The sequence below is a fragment of the Lithobates pipiens genome, unplaced genomic scaffold (genome assembly GCF_037356315.1).
Source record: "Lithobates pipiens isolate NorthernLeopardFrog02 unplaced genomic scaffold, aLitPip1_a1.2 Scaffold_51, whole genome shotgun sequence".
Lineage (NCBI taxonomy): Eukaryota > Metazoa > Chordata > Amphibia > Anura > Ranidae > Lithobates > Lithobates pipiens.
In genome coordinates, this window is record NW_027507874.1 from 3,825,120 (window position 1) to 3,842,115 (window position 16,996).

General features: G+C 48.0%; 2 protein-coding genes across 3 annotated transcripts in view; one reads left to right on the top strand and one right to left on the bottom strand.

Moving 5' to 3' along the window:
* Window positions 1-16,996, bottom strand: part of LOC143957207 (uncharacterized) — a 441,673-nt gene that overhangs the window by 240,831 nt on the left and 183,846 nt on the right. The gene's annotated exons all lie outside the window — the stretch shown is intronic.
* Window positions 13,864-16,996, top strand: part of LOC143957099 (uncharacterized) — a 59,572-nt gene continuing 56,439 nt past the window's right edge. The window contains exon 1 of one of the 2 annotated variants that reach the window (XM_077467239.1): window positions 13,864-14,008. The gene's annotated coding sequence lies outside the window, so the exon portion shown is untranslated. The remainder of the gene's footprint in view (window positions 14,009-16,996) is intronic. The other variant, XM_077467240.1, reaches the window with a different exon arrangement.

Genomic DNA, 16,996 nt, shown 5'->3' on the forward strand with positions numbered 1-16,996 from the left:
TACTAGGACACGGTGCGACCCCAATCTGTGTAAAGAGCCATGGCTCTTTAACCATGTGATTGGCTGTGCCCAATCACAGCTGGTCACAGGTAAACGCAGGGTTGCCGGTAATCTACGATCCTCGCCTCACACTGACAGGGTGGGAGGAGAGGAGAGCTGATCAGCAGCATCTCCTCACAGGGGACAGCTAGGTATGTAATCGGGGCACTGATCATCAGTTCCCTGATTACAATTAAGTGCCAGCAATCTGTGGCCATTAGTGCTGCCCACCAGTGCTGCCTATCTGTACTCATAAGTGTGGCACATTCATGCCTCCTCATAAGTGCCACCTCATCAGTGTAGCCTATCAGTGCTGCCTGGAGAAAAATGATTTATTTACAAAATTTACTGACCAAGATTAAAACTTTTTTTTTTTTTTTTTTTTTTTAAATTCTTTGGTCTTTTATTCACCTGGACAGTTCGGGTTTGGAATTTTGCATTTGGGTTTCAGACCACCTGCAACCCGGACATATTATTCAGACCAGACTATGGCTTCCCAGCAGGGTTGCTGGCTGCAGTTGTGTAAGCTGAGAGTGTCTGTTAAGCCGCGTACACACGGGCGGACTGTCTGGCCAACTAAGTCCGTCAGACAATCCGACGGACAGTCCGTCCTACTTTTGAATGAACGGACTTGACCACACACGATGAACAGACAGTCCGTTCAAAGCTTGCGCGATGACGTGTACAGCACGTACGACGGGACTAGAAATACGACGTCCAATACACTGCAATGCAACCTTCGGCCGTGTAAATCCTTTCTGAGCATGCGCCATACTTAGTCCGTCCAACTTGCCTACTCACGAGCGGACTGTCCGCTGAAACCAAAGTTGGACGGACAATATTACGGAAATTCCGAAAGACTTAGTCCGCCAGACTGTCCGCTGAAAAAGTCTGCTGAAGCCCACACACGAGCGGACTGTCCGCTGAAATGTGTTTCAGCGGACTAAGTTGGACAGACAGTCCGCCCGTGTGTACGCGGCCTTTCACTCTCTTTCACACTGCCCAAAGCCAGCATTAACAATTAACCTTCCCCCCACACAGATGGGAGAAAAGAGAGGGCTTGATCTGCTTCTCTTCCTCCTGCCCCTATCCCTCTTTGTCTGCCCACACTTCAACCCTTGGCGCTGTGCCTCAGAGAAGGAAAATGGGGGCCAGAAATTTGAAGTTCAGCAGTCTCAGCTACATCTAGATGAGAAATGCTGACTGCCAAGGGGTGAGTGAGCTCACCATCCATCCCTGTCTGTGACTGAAGTCCCCCCCCCCCCTTCTCTCTCCTGCCTCTGAGTGAGTACAAGAAGATAAATCGGGGTTCTCTGAGCACCCCTTACATCGGAGTTCCCCTTTACACCAGAGGCCACACCTCACCCTTACATCAGAGCCCTCTCCGTACATCAAAGTTCTCAGTGTTCCCCCTTAGATCAGGGTTCCCAGATCATCCCTTATGTCAGAGTCCCCAGAGTTCTCCCTTACATCAGAGTCTCCCCTTACAGTTAAAGGAAGTCCATGAGTTCAGATGTAAAAGAAGAACTCTGTGGACTCTGATGTAAAGGGGACTCTTGTGATTTAACTTCCTTTTGATTAGAAATGTTATTTAATTGCAAAATATATGTATAGTCTATACTATAAAAAGATTGCTGTGTGCTGCTAAAGTGGTCGGATTTGACTTGAAGAAAAGGTGGCAACCCTACGCGCAAATGTCATTCAAAGTATGACAGTGCTGAAAAATGGCCTGGGCAGGAAGGGGGTGTAAGTGCCCTGTATTGAAGTGGTTAACTACTTCCTGCCCAATGCCATCATATGACGTCCTGGACTTTGAGTGGAGATATTTGAATGATGCCTGCAGCTTCAGGCATCATTCAGATATTACTGTATTTATCGGCATATAATGCGCACTTTTTTTCCCCCTTTTTAAAATAAGGAGGAAAATCATGGGTGCGCGTTATACACCGATCCCTGCTGTCTCTGAGGGGAGAGGAGCAAGCGCCACTGAATTACATAGAGCCGGGATCTCCTGTATACCCGGCATTCCGTCACTCACAGCCACGCCTCCTGGCACCGCATTGGGCCACTTTTCTGTCTATCAGGAAGTGTGACTGTGAGTGACGGAGCTCCGGGTACACAGGAGATCATGGCTCTATGTAATTTAGAGGCGCTCACTCGCTCCTCTTCCCTCTGAGACAGCAGGGATAATCCAACATGGGCGAGGCTGCTGATGGGCACTGAACAGGCTGCATTGTTGGGTAATTTAATGGCTGCAGATTGGCACTGAGCAGGGTACATTGATGAGCTGTGACCCTAATTTTGCTTCAAAGTTCTTTATTTAAAATGTAAGTCTTTTTTTTTTTTTCCCCTTAAACTTCCCTCCTAAAATTGAGGTGTGTGTTATACACTGATTAACCACTTCGGTACCGCGCTATTGCCAAATGACGGCATTAGCGCGGACCTACATTTCTATTGACGTCGTCCCGTGTACGAGCGGCCTGCGCGCGCCCTGAGGGGCGCGCGTGGCGCGCTCTGTGATCGGCGAGTCCATGAGACTCGCCTGATCACCGATCCGTGCAAGGGGTTGATCCCGACCCCTTATCACGTGATCAGCTGTCAGCCAATGACAGCTGATCATGTGATAGAACGGAGCCGGTAATCGGCTATTATTCCTCCTCGCGCTGACAGCGCGAGGAGAAAAAAAAAAAGCCGATCACCGGCGGCCGTGATCGGGACATCAGTCCTGATCACGGCCAGTAATGTAAGCGCTCACCTGCCCCCTGCCAGTGCCCACCTGCCCCCTGCAGTGCCAATTTAATAAAAGTTAGTGCCCCCCGTCAGTGCCACCCAGCAGTGCCCACAGTGCCACCCAGCAGTGCCACCCACAGTGCCCACAATCTGCCTCAAAGGTGCTGCACCGCAGTGCCACCTATCAGTGCCAATCAGTCCCATCTATCAGTGGTACCCATCCGTGCCAGCCATCTGTGCCCATCGGTGCCGCCTTATCTGTGCCTATTAGTGCCGCCTTAACTATGCCTATCAGTGCCCACCAATGCAGCCCATCAGTGCCCACCAATGCAGCCCATCAGTGCCCACCAATGCAGCCCATCAGTGCCCACCAATGCAGCCTATCAGTGCCGCCTAATCAGCGCACTTCAATGAAGGAGAAAAATGACCCGTTTGCAAAATTTTAGAACAAACTATTAAAACATGATTTTTTTTTTTTATTTTTTTGCATCTTTTTTTGTTTGTTTAGCAAAAAATAAAACTCCGAGCTGTAACTAAATACCACCTAAAGAAAGCTCTATTTGTGGGAAAAAAATGATAAAAATTTCATTTGGGTACAGTGTTGTATGCCCGCGCAATTGTCATTCAAAGTGCATCAGCGCTGAAAGCTGAAAATTGGTCTGGGACTGAGGGGGGTTTAGGTGCCCAGTAAGCAAGTGGTTAAATATGGTATTTTCAGCCGGGGATTCCTTACACCGTAAAAACAGATATAGCTGCTGTTCAGCCGCTTGATTGTTTTTTACAGGTGGAGGGATGCTTCTACCAGCTCGCTCATGTAATTGCGAGCTAGAGAAGGAATCCGCCGGTGGCACAAGTTGACTATAGAGAAAACCACAGACCGGATCGTCCCTAGCAGTGTCTATGGCCTTCGGAGGCCCAGGCGTGACATTGACATCATGTCCAGCCTGGCAGATGTAAACACTGCCGTGTACTTGGCTGAGATCATTATGTGTGTGTGTGTGTGTGTGTGTGTGTGTGTGTGTATATATATATATATATATACACACACACACACACACACACACACACACACACAAAAGTGAGTACACCCCTCACATTTTTGTCTATTTTAGATGTTTTCATGTGACAACACTGAAGAAATGACACTTTGCTACAATGTAAAGTAGTGAGTGTACAGCTTGTATAACAGTGTAAATTTTCTGTCCCCTCAAAATAACTCAACACACAGCCATTAATGTCTAAACTGCTGGCAACAAAAGTGAGTACACCCCTAAGTGAACATGTCCAAATTGTGCCCAAAGTGTCAATATTTTGTGTGGCCGCCATTATTTTCCAGCACTGCCTTAACCCTCTTGGGCATGGAGTTCCCCGGAGCTTCACAGGTTGGCACTGGAGTCCTCTTCCACTCCTCCATGATGACATCACAGAGCTGGTGGATGTTAGAGACCTTGCGCTCTGCCACCTTCCGTTTAAGGATGCCCCACAGATGCTCAATTGGGTTTAGGTTTGGAAACATGCTTGGCCAGTCTATCACCTTTACCCTCAGCTTCAGTGGTCATCTTGAAAGTGTATTTGGGGTCGTTATCATGTTGGAATACTGCCCCCCGGCCCAGTTTCCGAAGGGAGGGGATCATGCTCCGCATGGTTCCCTCAATGATCTGTAGCTCCCCAGTGCCGGCAGCACTCATGCAGCCCCAGACCATGATACTCCCACCACCATGCTTGACTGTAGGTAAGACACACTTGTCTTTGTACTCCTCACCTGGTTGCTGCCACACACGCTTGACACCATCTGAACCAAATACGTTTATCTTGGTCTCATCAGACCACAGGACATGGTTCCAGGAATCCATGCCCTTATGCCACGTACACACAACCGTTTTTTCCTTCAAAATAAACTCCACAAACTGCTTACACACGATCACACCAAAGGCCAATCGTTTAGAATGCGGTAATGTACGACAGGACTAGAAAAAGGAAGTTTCTTGTTTTTGGTCCCTCGGAACAGCATACAGACGAACAGTTTTCCCGATAGAAATTGATTCCGTCGGAAAGATTTAAAACCTGTTCTATTTCTAGGTCTATCAGAATTTTCAAAAGAAAAAGTCCGATGCAGCCCACACATGATCGGAATATGACTATGACCCTGACCTCACAAATGTGCTTCTGGAAGAAGGGTAAAACATTCCCATAGACACACTACACACTTCTAATCCTTGTGTACAGCTTTCGCAGAAGAGTTGAAGCTTGTATAGCTGCAAAGGGTGGGCCAACTAAATATTGAACCCTACATGCTAAGCCTAGGATGCCATTAACCACTTGCCACCCGCCCACCATCAAATGACGGAGGAGCGATGTGGCTCTCGTTCTGGGAGGACGTCCTATGATGGTACCCCCAAACGACTGTTCTTGAGTGCCCGCTAGGGCGGGGATGAACATGGCGCGACCCCAATCTCTGTAAAGATTCAGCATCAGCGAAGGAGAAAAATAACTTATGTTCCAACATGTACTGACAGAAACTGACATTTTTAATTTTATTTTTCAAAATTCTCTCATTTTTTTCTTCCTTTTTTTTTTTTAGAATTATTTTTAAAAACCCAACGGTGATTAACCACTTAAGCCCTGGAAGATTTGGCTGCTCAATGACCAGGCCATTTTTTATGATACGGCACTGCGTTGCTTTAACTGACAATTGCCCGGTCGTGCAACGTTGTACCCAAACAAAATTGCAGTTCCTTTTTTTTTCCCCCACCAATAGAGCTTTATTTTGGTGGTATATGGGTTTACAAAAGAGTGGCAATTTTGAAAAAAACACAAGGGGGCCGATTTACTAAAACTAGTGCAAAATCTGGTGCAGCTCTGCAATAGAAACCAATCAGCTTCCAGGTTTTATTGTCAAAGCTTAATTGAACAAGCTGAAGTCACAAGCTGATTGGCTAATATGCACAGCTTCACCAAAAAAAGCTCAGTTTAGGCTAATATGTATTCTTCTACATATTTTTGGTAAAAAAAACAAACAAACAAAAAAAAACCGCAATAAGCGTATATTGACTGGTTTGCACAAAAGTTATAGAGTCTACAAAATAGGGGATAGATTTATGGCATTTTTATTTATTTATTACTAGTATTGGCGGTGATCTGCGATTTTTATCATGACTGTAATATTGTGGCAGACAAATTGGACACTTTTGAGACCATTGACAATTATACAGCGAACCGTGCTATAAAAATGCACTGCTTACTGTATAAATGTCACTGGCAGGGAAAGGGTTAACTGTGTGTCCTAGGTGTGTTCTAACTGTGGAGCGGATGGGATTGACTAGGGGAAGAGTGGAATCTGTGTTCATACTGAGTATGAACACACGATCTGTCTCCTCTCCCCTGAGTGAACTGGGATCTGTGTGTTTACGCACACAGATCCTGGTTCTCGCTCTGTCACAAGCGATCACGGGGTCCCGGCGGGCACCGCGCCCGCCAGGCACTCGCATAGGTTCTGGGCAATGGCTGCATGCATGTGGCTCCAGTGGCATCTTAAAGGAGCAACGTACAGTTACGGCAGCTCACCCAGGGCAGCCAACCTGCCGCACTACAACTGTGTCAGCTGGTTGGGAACTGGTTAAATACCACCAAAAGAAAGCTCTGTTTGTGTAAGGAAAATTATAAAAAAAAAAATCATATGGGTATAGTGTTGTATGAATGTGCAATTGTCATTCAAAATGTGACGGTGCTGAAAATTGGCCTGGGCAGGAACAGGATGAAAGTGCCTGGTATGGAGGTGGGTAAAGTTCATATGTGTATAAAGGCAGGCGTCCCAATACTTTTTGTAATATAGTTAGTGTGTGTGTGTGTGTGTGTGTATATATATATATATATATATATATATATATATATAGCTTTCTTAATTCTTTGTGGAATAGATTTAACAAGGTTTTGGAAACATTCCTAGGAGATTTTAGTCCATGTTGACATGATAGCATCACGCAGTTGCTGCAGTTTTGCACATCCATGATATGAATCCTCCGTTCCACCACATCCCAAAGGTGCTCTATTGAATTGAGATCTGTTGACTGTGGAGGCCATTGGAGTACAGTGACCTCATTGTCATGTTCAAGGAACCAGTGATGAGATGATTGGAGCTTTGTGACATGGTGCATTATCCTGCTGGAAGGAGCCATCAGAAGATGGGGACACTGTAGTCATAAAGGGATGGACATGGTCAGCAACAATACGTAGGTAGGCTATGGTGTTTAAACAATGCTCAGTTGGTACTAAGGGGTACAAAGTGTGCCAAGAAAATATCCCCCACACCATTAAACCACTACCATCCTGAACCATTGATACAAGGCAGGATGGATCCATGCCTTCATGTTACTTCCATCAAATTCTGACCCGACCATCTGAATGTCGCAGTTGAAATGGAGACTCATCAGACCAGACAATGTTTTTTCCAATCTTCTATTGTCCACTTTTGATGAGCCTGTGTGAATTGTAGCCTCAGTTTCCTGTTCTTAGCTGATGGGAGCTTCACCCGGTGTGGTCTTCTGCTTCAAGGTTCGATGTGTTGTGCATTCAGAGATGGTATTCTACATACCTTTGGTGTAATGAGTGGTTATTTAAGTTACTATTGCCTTTTTATCGTCTCAAACCAGTCTGCCCATTCTCCTCTGACATCAACCAGGCATTTTCCTCCACACAACTGCTGCTCTCTTTTTTTGGAACATTCCCTGTAAACCTGAGAGATGGTTGTGTGTAAAAATCCCAGTAGATCAGCAGTTTTTGAAATACTCAGACCAGCCCATCTGGCACAACCATACCACGTTCAAAGTCACTTAAATCTTCTTTTCTGACCCACCTCACGTCAGCAGACAATGGGTTTACACCTCCCCTGGAGCCTCACAGGACCACCTCTTCCTAGCTAAATAAAAGACAACACCTCCCACAACATAAGTGTTCTTTTTTGGTCATGCTCCAGGCCACCTGTCGATTTTAGTTGGTAAGTACTTTGTTTGCTGCAGTATATTTCCCCCCGTCTAACCTACCCCTCCATGTTCAGCCTTCCAGGGAGTTGCAAGACCCTGAATGTTGGACGGTAAACCCTCCTAAAAACTGCGTGCCGGGCCACGGGTAAAATTATGCTTAAACAGCATTGACATTGTACAGGTGTGATATTATAAAAGCTCTGCAATGTGTTATCATTGCCTCTCCCTTGGGCTTTTTCCCTGTTTTTTATATGCAGCTCATCGCACTGCTCTCCTGGCTTTATTGTCAGTCTGAGAGTGGCTGCGAATGATGTCACGGGGGGTGGGGAGTTGGGCAGCACGGGATGATAACAGCCAGTTGCCATACACTGACGTAAATGATCTTGGAGGTCTGCAGTTGGGAGCGCTTCTCTCTCTCCCTCTCTCTCTCTGCAGTCCAGCCAGGTAAAGGACTTACCTTAGACTCTGACTGTATCTACTGTCTGTCTTTGGAAATGCTGCCTGAGCTCACCTGCTGCTGCTTCTGAAGCGAGTGGATGATGGCAGATGGGTCTTGAAGAGACAGTATACCTGTTTTTTGGTGAGAGGTAATATGATTTTCTCCATATATTTTGTGCAAATATAAGCTTGCCACATCTGTTAGTGGCACAAAAGACTAGCAAAGGTAGGAGGGGACAATGTGGGACATGGTTTTTAGGAGTGCTCAAGGAATGTAAATTAACGTGTTTTGCATTATTTTAGCAGCAGAGACCCTGAACACAAACGCTCCAAAAAACATAAGACCCTCAAACGATCATCTTATCCTGACCAGGCACAGAGTCCTCCACAGGGTGGCTTTCGTGCTCCACAAACACTCCACGTGGCACTGGCTCACATGGTTTTATGTCAGCATGATAGGAAGTGCCTCGCCAAACTCAGGGTGCATTTTGGGCCTGCATGCAGTCTGCAATGGCAGAGAAATTAAATTGCACAGGTTGCCTCACAAGGATGTGGTTGTGCAAAATTTTAAGCCCTATTAAGGCAGCTATAACAGAAAGTGTGCTGCAAATATCCACGCCACAAGCAACACCCATAATGATAGAGCATAGAGAGCTTGTTGATGAAGGATGGCGTAGACCTCATCAGAAGACCAATTTACAGTAACAGATTTTCCAAACTTTATCCATAAAGGATGGCTGATGCATGTTTATGCACTGCACAGTGATCTAGATATCAGGCTTGTAAAGAATCTATACAGTGACAGGTTTTGCCTGTCAACCAGCAATAGCATTAACTTCGATATGTAAACTGCAGATTTGGCAAAATTTCTGGAAGAGTTGAACTTGGCAGCTGACTTTAGGTGGTTGTTTTGATAGGCCCAGTACAAGCACTGGCGCACTCAGTCACCACCATGAGAGCATTGTGGTTACGCCACACTCGCTCAAGCTAATGCCGCGTACACACGATCAAATTGTCCGGCGCACTTAGTCCGCCGAAATGCATTTCACCAGACAATTTGATCGTGTGTGGGCTTCGGCAGACTTTTCCAGCGTAAAGTCCAGCGGACTTAGAAAGTATTTTTGCAGTCCAATCTTTCCGCCGGACTTGGGTTTCAGCGGACAATACCTTTGTCAGTATGCTAGTTCGGCGGACTAGGAATGACGCATGCTCAGAAGCAAGTATGAAAATGAAGCTATTGGCTACTGGCTATTGAACTTCCTTTTTCTAGTCCCTTCGTACGTGCTGTACGTCATCGCGCTACCAAACGCCAGACTTTCTGTGTGTCCGTGTGTGGCCAAGTCCGTTCGGTAGAAAGTCCGCTGGACTATCCGCCGGATTGTTTGCCGGACTAAGTACGCCGGACAATTCGCTCGTGTGTACGTGGCATAATTGAACTTCAGAAGGGTGCAGGAGGCCAAATCTTTTAGGCCAGACTGCAGATTTAACAGATCACAGTGGAGGTGCCTCAAAGTTACATGAAATCAAGTCCAGAGTAAATTGCTAAGATGGCTGGAAAGTCTTTTGAAGATGCGCCCAACCAGGCTCTTCCAGTTGGGGGTCAGGGGGCCTGAGTGAAGTTGATGATTGTAGCCTCCTTCTGGAGGTTTTGGACGACAATCATTGAAGACCAGTGGGTCCAGAAGAAAGTTATGTGGGAGTACAATGGAGAATTCCAAAGTTGACCACTGAATCCATTTCATTTATGGCCAACAGATCTCATAAGAGAAAAAGTTTGCAAAGATTAGATTTTATACTGCTACAAGGCCATCATGCCAGTGATGCCGAAAACATAGAATCATCTGGGGGCTGTACTCCTCAGTTTTTTTTGTATCTAAGGCAGAATTCTTCTGGCCTGTTTCAGTTTGAAGGAATCAAATGTGTACATACCCACCAGGACTGCACTCTGTGCAGACAGTCACAGGGATAGTTCAGCAGGAGGACCAGTTAGTGTCAACTGACCTGCCGAGCACCAGAGGCATGTGAGATGTGCGGTGGCCAGATGTCGCCTCTAGTTCAGGTGCCTTTTACAGAATTGGCACAGTCCTAGGAATCTTTTGAGGATCTTGTTGGCAGTGTTGATACCTTGGGCCAGGTGGCAAATAACTGTTTCAATTTGCCTTCTTTAGTCTATGAGCTGGGCTTTCTATGGATCAGAAAATCTTTGTGCCTATACAAATTCAGTAAGAACTGGAATTTTAGACATCGCCACTGTGTTTCTTTTGGGGCATGCTTGTCAGCCCAGAAGATAGGATGATTCCGAAGCCAGATGCCAGTCTCTGGGACTGGGGAGTCCACAATCTGAAGAATTAGGACCAGGCCATTGGAGCATGGTGGAATGCAGACTCCCCAATCATCTTGAATGGAAGGAAGCTTTTTATAGCATTGCAAGCCTTTCAGGATCTCCTTCAAGGGGGGGGGTCTAAGTAAAGTTGATTGACAACAATACAATAGTAGCCTACATTGCCTGCCAAGGAGACACCAAAAGTTGTTTCCTGTTACATCTTGCAAAGAAACTTTTCGCTGGGCAGAGAACCACTTACAGCCAGGTAAGGTTGGTCTTCTTGCCAGGAAAGCAAAATTGGTTTAGCCACTATTGGTTTAGTTAGGCAGAATTTTTTGCAACAAGTGCCCCAAACCAATATTGGCCCTATGGGGCTTTCCAGCAGTAGTTCTCAGGAAGACTCCACTGAACACACAGCTTCTGATATTTACAACAGGATACCAATGCTAAGACTCTCATACAAGGTTCACAGTGCCGTGGAATTTTCTGTTTGATCTCCGTCTCTCTCCAGTATCCTTGAATATAAAGCCTTGCACACATGGTCAGATTATTGGACGAATTTTCATCAGTTTTTTTATTTGATGCTAGTCTCAAATCGAAAGTGAAGAGGGCACTCGCCCATCAGAAAATGTTCTGAAGACAGAATTCCACGTCAGAAGTGACCTAATGTGTTGAATTGTTTTGTATGTGTTCTTTCATTTCTGAGCATGCCTAGTCTTGCTCCTCAGATTTTTTTTTTTGCCCAAAAAACTGTAATAAAAAGAAAAGCGGACATTGTGGGCACATCAGACAAAAATTTTCAAGCCTGCACATCCAGTTTTTGTCTGCCGAAAATTTGTAATCAGCTGTCAAAAGCAGCGTACTAACGATCAGAAAATCGACAGACTGTTCATCAGACAAAATTTATCCAAGACCGCCCATTCATATGACGGCGTCCCAGAACGAGAGCCGCCCCGCCGTCATTTGACGGTGGGCAACTAGTTAATCTCAGTATTAATGCAGCTGTTCTGTGAAGCTCTCATAGGTTTGTTAGAGAACAAACAGCATCATGAAGGCCAAGGAACACATCAGACAGGTCAGGGATAAAGTTGTGGAGAAATTTAAAGCGGGGTTAAGTTATAAAAAAATGGAGTTCTGTTCAGTCCATAATCTGAAAATGGAAAGAGTATGGCACAACTGCAAACCTACCAAGACATGACCCTCCACCTAAACTGACAGGCCGGGCAAGGAGAGCATTAATCAGAGAAGCAGCCAAGAGGCCCATGGTAACTCTGGAGGAGCTGCAGAGATCACAGCTCAAGTGGGAGAATCTGTCCACAGAGCAACTATTAGTTGTGTTCTCCACAAATCTGGCCTGAATGGAAGAGTGACAAGAAGAAAGACATTGTTGAAAGAAAGACTTAAGAAGTCCCATTTGCAGTTTGTGAGAAGCCATGAGAGGGACACAGCAAACATACAGCCAGAGCTACAATGGAATGATTTAGATCAAAGCATATTCAGGTGTTAGAATGGCCCAATGAAAGTCCAGACCTAAATCCAATTGAGAATCTGTAGAAAGACTTGAACATTGCTGTTCACAGATGCTCTCCATCCAATCTGACAGAGCTTGAGCTACTACTTGTATACAGATCACCTGTACCCCCTGTATACAGATCACCAGTACCCCCTGTATACAGATCACCAGTACCCCCTGTATACAGATCACCTGTACTCCCTGTATACACATCACCTTTACTACTTGTATACAGGTCACCTGTACTCCTAGTATACAGGTCACCTGTACCCCCTGTATACAGATTACCTGTACTCCCCTGTATACAGATCACCCGTACTCCCCTGTATACAGATCACCCGTACTCCCCTGTATACAGATCACCCGTACTCCCCTGTATACAGATCACCCGTACTCCCTGTATACAAATCACCCATACTCCCCTGTATACAGATCACCCGTACTCCCCTGTATACAGATCACCAATACTCCCCTGTATACAGATCACCTGTACTCCCTGTATATATATCACCTGTACTAGTTTTATACAGATCACCTGTACTCCCTGTATATAAATCACCTGTACTAGTTGTATACAGATCACCTGTACTCCCTGTATACAGCTCACCTGTACTCCTAGTATACAGGTCACCTGTACCCCCTGTATACAGATCACCTGTACTCCCCTGTATACAGATCATCCGTACTCCCCTGTATACAGATCACCCGTACTCCCCTGTATACAGATCACCCGTACTCCCTGTATACAAATCACCCATACTCCCCTGTATACAGATCACCCGTACTCCCCTGTATACAGATCACCAATACTCCCCTGTATACAGATCACCTGTACTCCCTGTATATATATCACCTGTACTAGTTGTATACAGATCACCTGTACTCCCTGTATATAAATCACCTGTACTAGTTGTATACAGATCACCTGTACTCCCTGTATACAGCTCACCTGTACTCCTAGTATACAGGTCACCTGTACCCCCTGTATACAGATCACCTGTACTCCCCTGTATACAGATCATCCGTACTCCCCTGTATACAGATCACCCGTACTCCCCTGTATACAGATCACCCGTACTCCCCTGTATACAGATCACCCGTACTCCCCTGTATACAGATCACCCGTACTCCCCTGTATACAGATCACCCGTACTCCCCTGTATACAGATCACCCGTACTCCCCTGTATACAGATCACCCGTACTCCCTGTATACAAATCACCCGTACTCCCCTGTATACAAATCACCCGTACTCCCCTGTATACAAATCACCCGTACTCCCCTGTATACAAATCACCCGTACTCCCCTGTATACAGATCACCCGTACTCCCCTGTATACAGATCACCAGTACTCCCCTGTATACAGATCACCCGTACTCCCCTGTATACAGATCACCCGTACTCCCCTGTATACAGATCACCCGTACTCCCCTGTATACAGATCACCAGTACTCCCCTGTATACAGATCACCAGTACTCCCCTGTATACAGATCACCTGTACTCCCTGTATATATATCACCTGTACTAGTTGTATACAGATCACTTGTACTCCCTGTATATAAATCACCTGTACTAGTTGTATACAGATCACCTGTACCCCCTGTATACAGATCACATGTACTCTTTGTATACAGATGAGTCTCTATGCAGTGTAGCTCTGTCAGCTCTCCTATGATCGGTCCCTTCAGCTCACACTCCCAGCAGTACACATAGCGGTAGACACAAACAATTGAACCCCTAACTAGGCCCGTTCTCAGTATGGCCGAGAAGACTCTCCGTTGGTGACGTCACGGCAAGCATCCCCGTCGCCTCGGTAACTCACCGCTCTCCTGCTCGGAGACCCTGCGCTTGCGCACTTCGCTCATAGCTCGGGCTGCCTGTGTGGTCCCCAGCACATGCGCAGTGGAGCCGCTCTCCTGTCCGGACCAGGACAGAGAGAAGAACAGTGCGGGGGGGGTGTGATGGTGCGGGCTGTATATAGACAGGTAAGTGAGAGGGGGCGGGGAGGCCTTCTGTGATAGCTGAGGGGTCCAGGGCGGGAGATGATGGGAGGAGGGGGATGGTAGAGGCCTGCATAGGTGCTCCATTAGTCAGCCTGCAGGTAGCCTGCCTCTGGCCTGCAGCCCCATCCTCATCTCCATCCCCATCCCTGTGTTAGGAGCCCCCAGGCACAGCTATGACAGGGCCTCATCCACAGCCTGACCACACTCCTCCCCTCAGGGGTGGACACCAGGAGAGGACCACAAACTTATCTCACTTCTAGAGTCATCACTGACCGATGAGGGTCCCGGGGTCACCCCATGCCCATCACTGACCGATAAGGGACTCGGGGTCACCCATCACTGACCTATGAGGGTCCCCCGGTCACCCCGCACCCATCGCTGACCAATGAGGGTCCCAGGGTCACCCCACACCCAACATTGAACAATGGGGGTCACCCCACACCCGTCACTGACCTATGAGGGACCCGGGTCACCCCGCACCCATCACTGACCAATGAGGGTGTCGGGGTCACCCCACGCCCATCACTGACCAATGAGGGTCCCGGGGTCACCCCACACCCAATACTTCATCACTGACCTTTGAGGGTCACTGATCACTGACCAATAAGGGTGTTGGGGTCACCCCACACCCAACATTGACCAATGAGGGTCCCGGGGTCACCCCACACCCGTCACTGACCTATGAGGGACCCGGGTCACCCCACACCCATCACTGACCAATGAGTGTGTCGGGGTCACCCCATGCCCATCACTGATCTATGAGGGACCTGGGGTCACCCCGCACCCATCACTGACCTAATGAGGGTCCCGGGGTCACCTATCAGTGACCTATGAGGGTCCCGGGGTCACCCCATAACTGACCAATGAGGGACCCGGGGTCACCCAACACTAACCTATGAGGGCCCGGGGTCACCCCATAACTGACCAATGAGGGACCCAGGGTCACCCCACACCCATCACTGACCAATGAGGGTCCCAGGGTCACCCTACACCCAATACTTCATCACTGACCTTTGAGGGTCCCGGGATCATCCTGCACCCAATACTCCATCACTGACCTACGAGGGTCCCAGGACCATCCCTCACCCAAGGCTCCTTCACTGACGTTTGAGGGTCCCAGGATCATCCCACACCCAATACTCCATCACTGACCTATGAGGGTCCCAGGATCATCCCGCACCCAATACTCCATCACTGATCTGTGAGGGTCCCGGGATCATCCCGCACCCAATACTCCATCACTGACCTGTGAGGGTCCCGGAATCATCCCGCACCCAATACTCCATCACTCACCTATGAGGGTCCGGGATCATCCCGCACCCTATACTCCATCACTCACCTACTGTATGAGGGTCTCGGGATCATCCCGCACCCAATACTCCATCACTGACCTATAAGGGTCCCGGGATCATCCCACACCCAATACTCCATCACTGACCTATGAGGGTCCCGGGATTATCCTACACTCAATACTCCATCATTGGCCTGTGAGGGTCCCGGGATCATCCCGAACCCAATACTCCATCACTGACCTATGAGGGTCCCGGGATCATCCTACACCCAATACTCCATCACTGGCCTGTGAGGGTCCCGGGATCATCCTGCACCCAATACTCCATCACTGACCTACGAGGGTTCCATGACCATCCCTCACCCAATGCTCCTTCACTGACCTTTGAGGGTACCCTGATCATCCTGTACCCAATACTTTATCACTGACCTATGGGGGTCCCATGATCATCCTGCACCCAATACTCCATCACCGACCTATGAGGGTCTCGGGATCATCCCACACCCAATACTCCATCACCGACCTATGAGGGTGCCAGGATCATCCCACACCCAATACTCCATCACCGACCTATGAGGATCCCAGGATCATCTTGCACCCAATACTCCATTACTCACCTTTGAGGGTTCCCGGGATCATCCCGCACCCAATACTCCATCACTGACCTATGAGGGTCCCGGGATCATCCCGCACCCAATACTCCATCACTGGCCTGTGAGGGTCCCAGGATCATCCTACACCCAATACTCCATCACTGGCCTGTGAGGGTCCCGGGATCATCCTGCACCCAATACTCCATCACTGGCCTGTGAGGGTCCCGGGATCATCCTGCACCCAATACTCCACTGGCCTACGAGGGTCCCATGACCATCCCTAACCCAAAGCTCCTTCACTGACCTATGAGGGTCCCATGATCAGCTCACACCCAATACTCCATCACCGACCTATAAGGGTCTTAGGATCATCCCACACCCAATACTCCATCACTCACCTATGAGGGTCCCGGGATCATCCTACAGCCAATACTGTATCACTGGGCTGTGAGGGTCCCGGGATCATCCCACGCCCGATACTCCATCACTCACCTATGAGAGTCCCAGGATCATCCCACACCCAATACTCCATCACTGACCTGTGAAGGTCCCGGGATCATCCTACACTCAATACTCCATCACTGGCCTGTGAGGGTCCCGGGATCATCCCGCACCCAATACTCCATCACTGACCTATGAGGGTCCCGGGATCATCCCGCACCCAATACTCCATCACTGACCTATGAGGGTCCCGGGATCATCCCACACCCAATACTCCATCACTGACCTATGAGGGTCCCGGGATCATCCTACACCCAATAATCCATCACTGACCTACAAGGGTCCCATGACCATCCCTCACCCAATGCTCCTTCACTGACCTTTGAGGGTCCCCTGATTTTCCTGTACCCAATACTCCATCACCGACCTATGAGTGTCCCAGGATCATCCTGCACCCAATACTCCATCACTCACCTATGAGGGTCCCTGGATCATCCCACACCCAATACTCCATCACTCACCTATGAGGGTCCCAGGATCATCTTTCACCCAATACTCCATCACTCACCTATGAGGGCCTCGGGATCATCCCACACCCAATACTCCATCACTCACCTATAAGGGTCCCGGGATCATCCCACACCC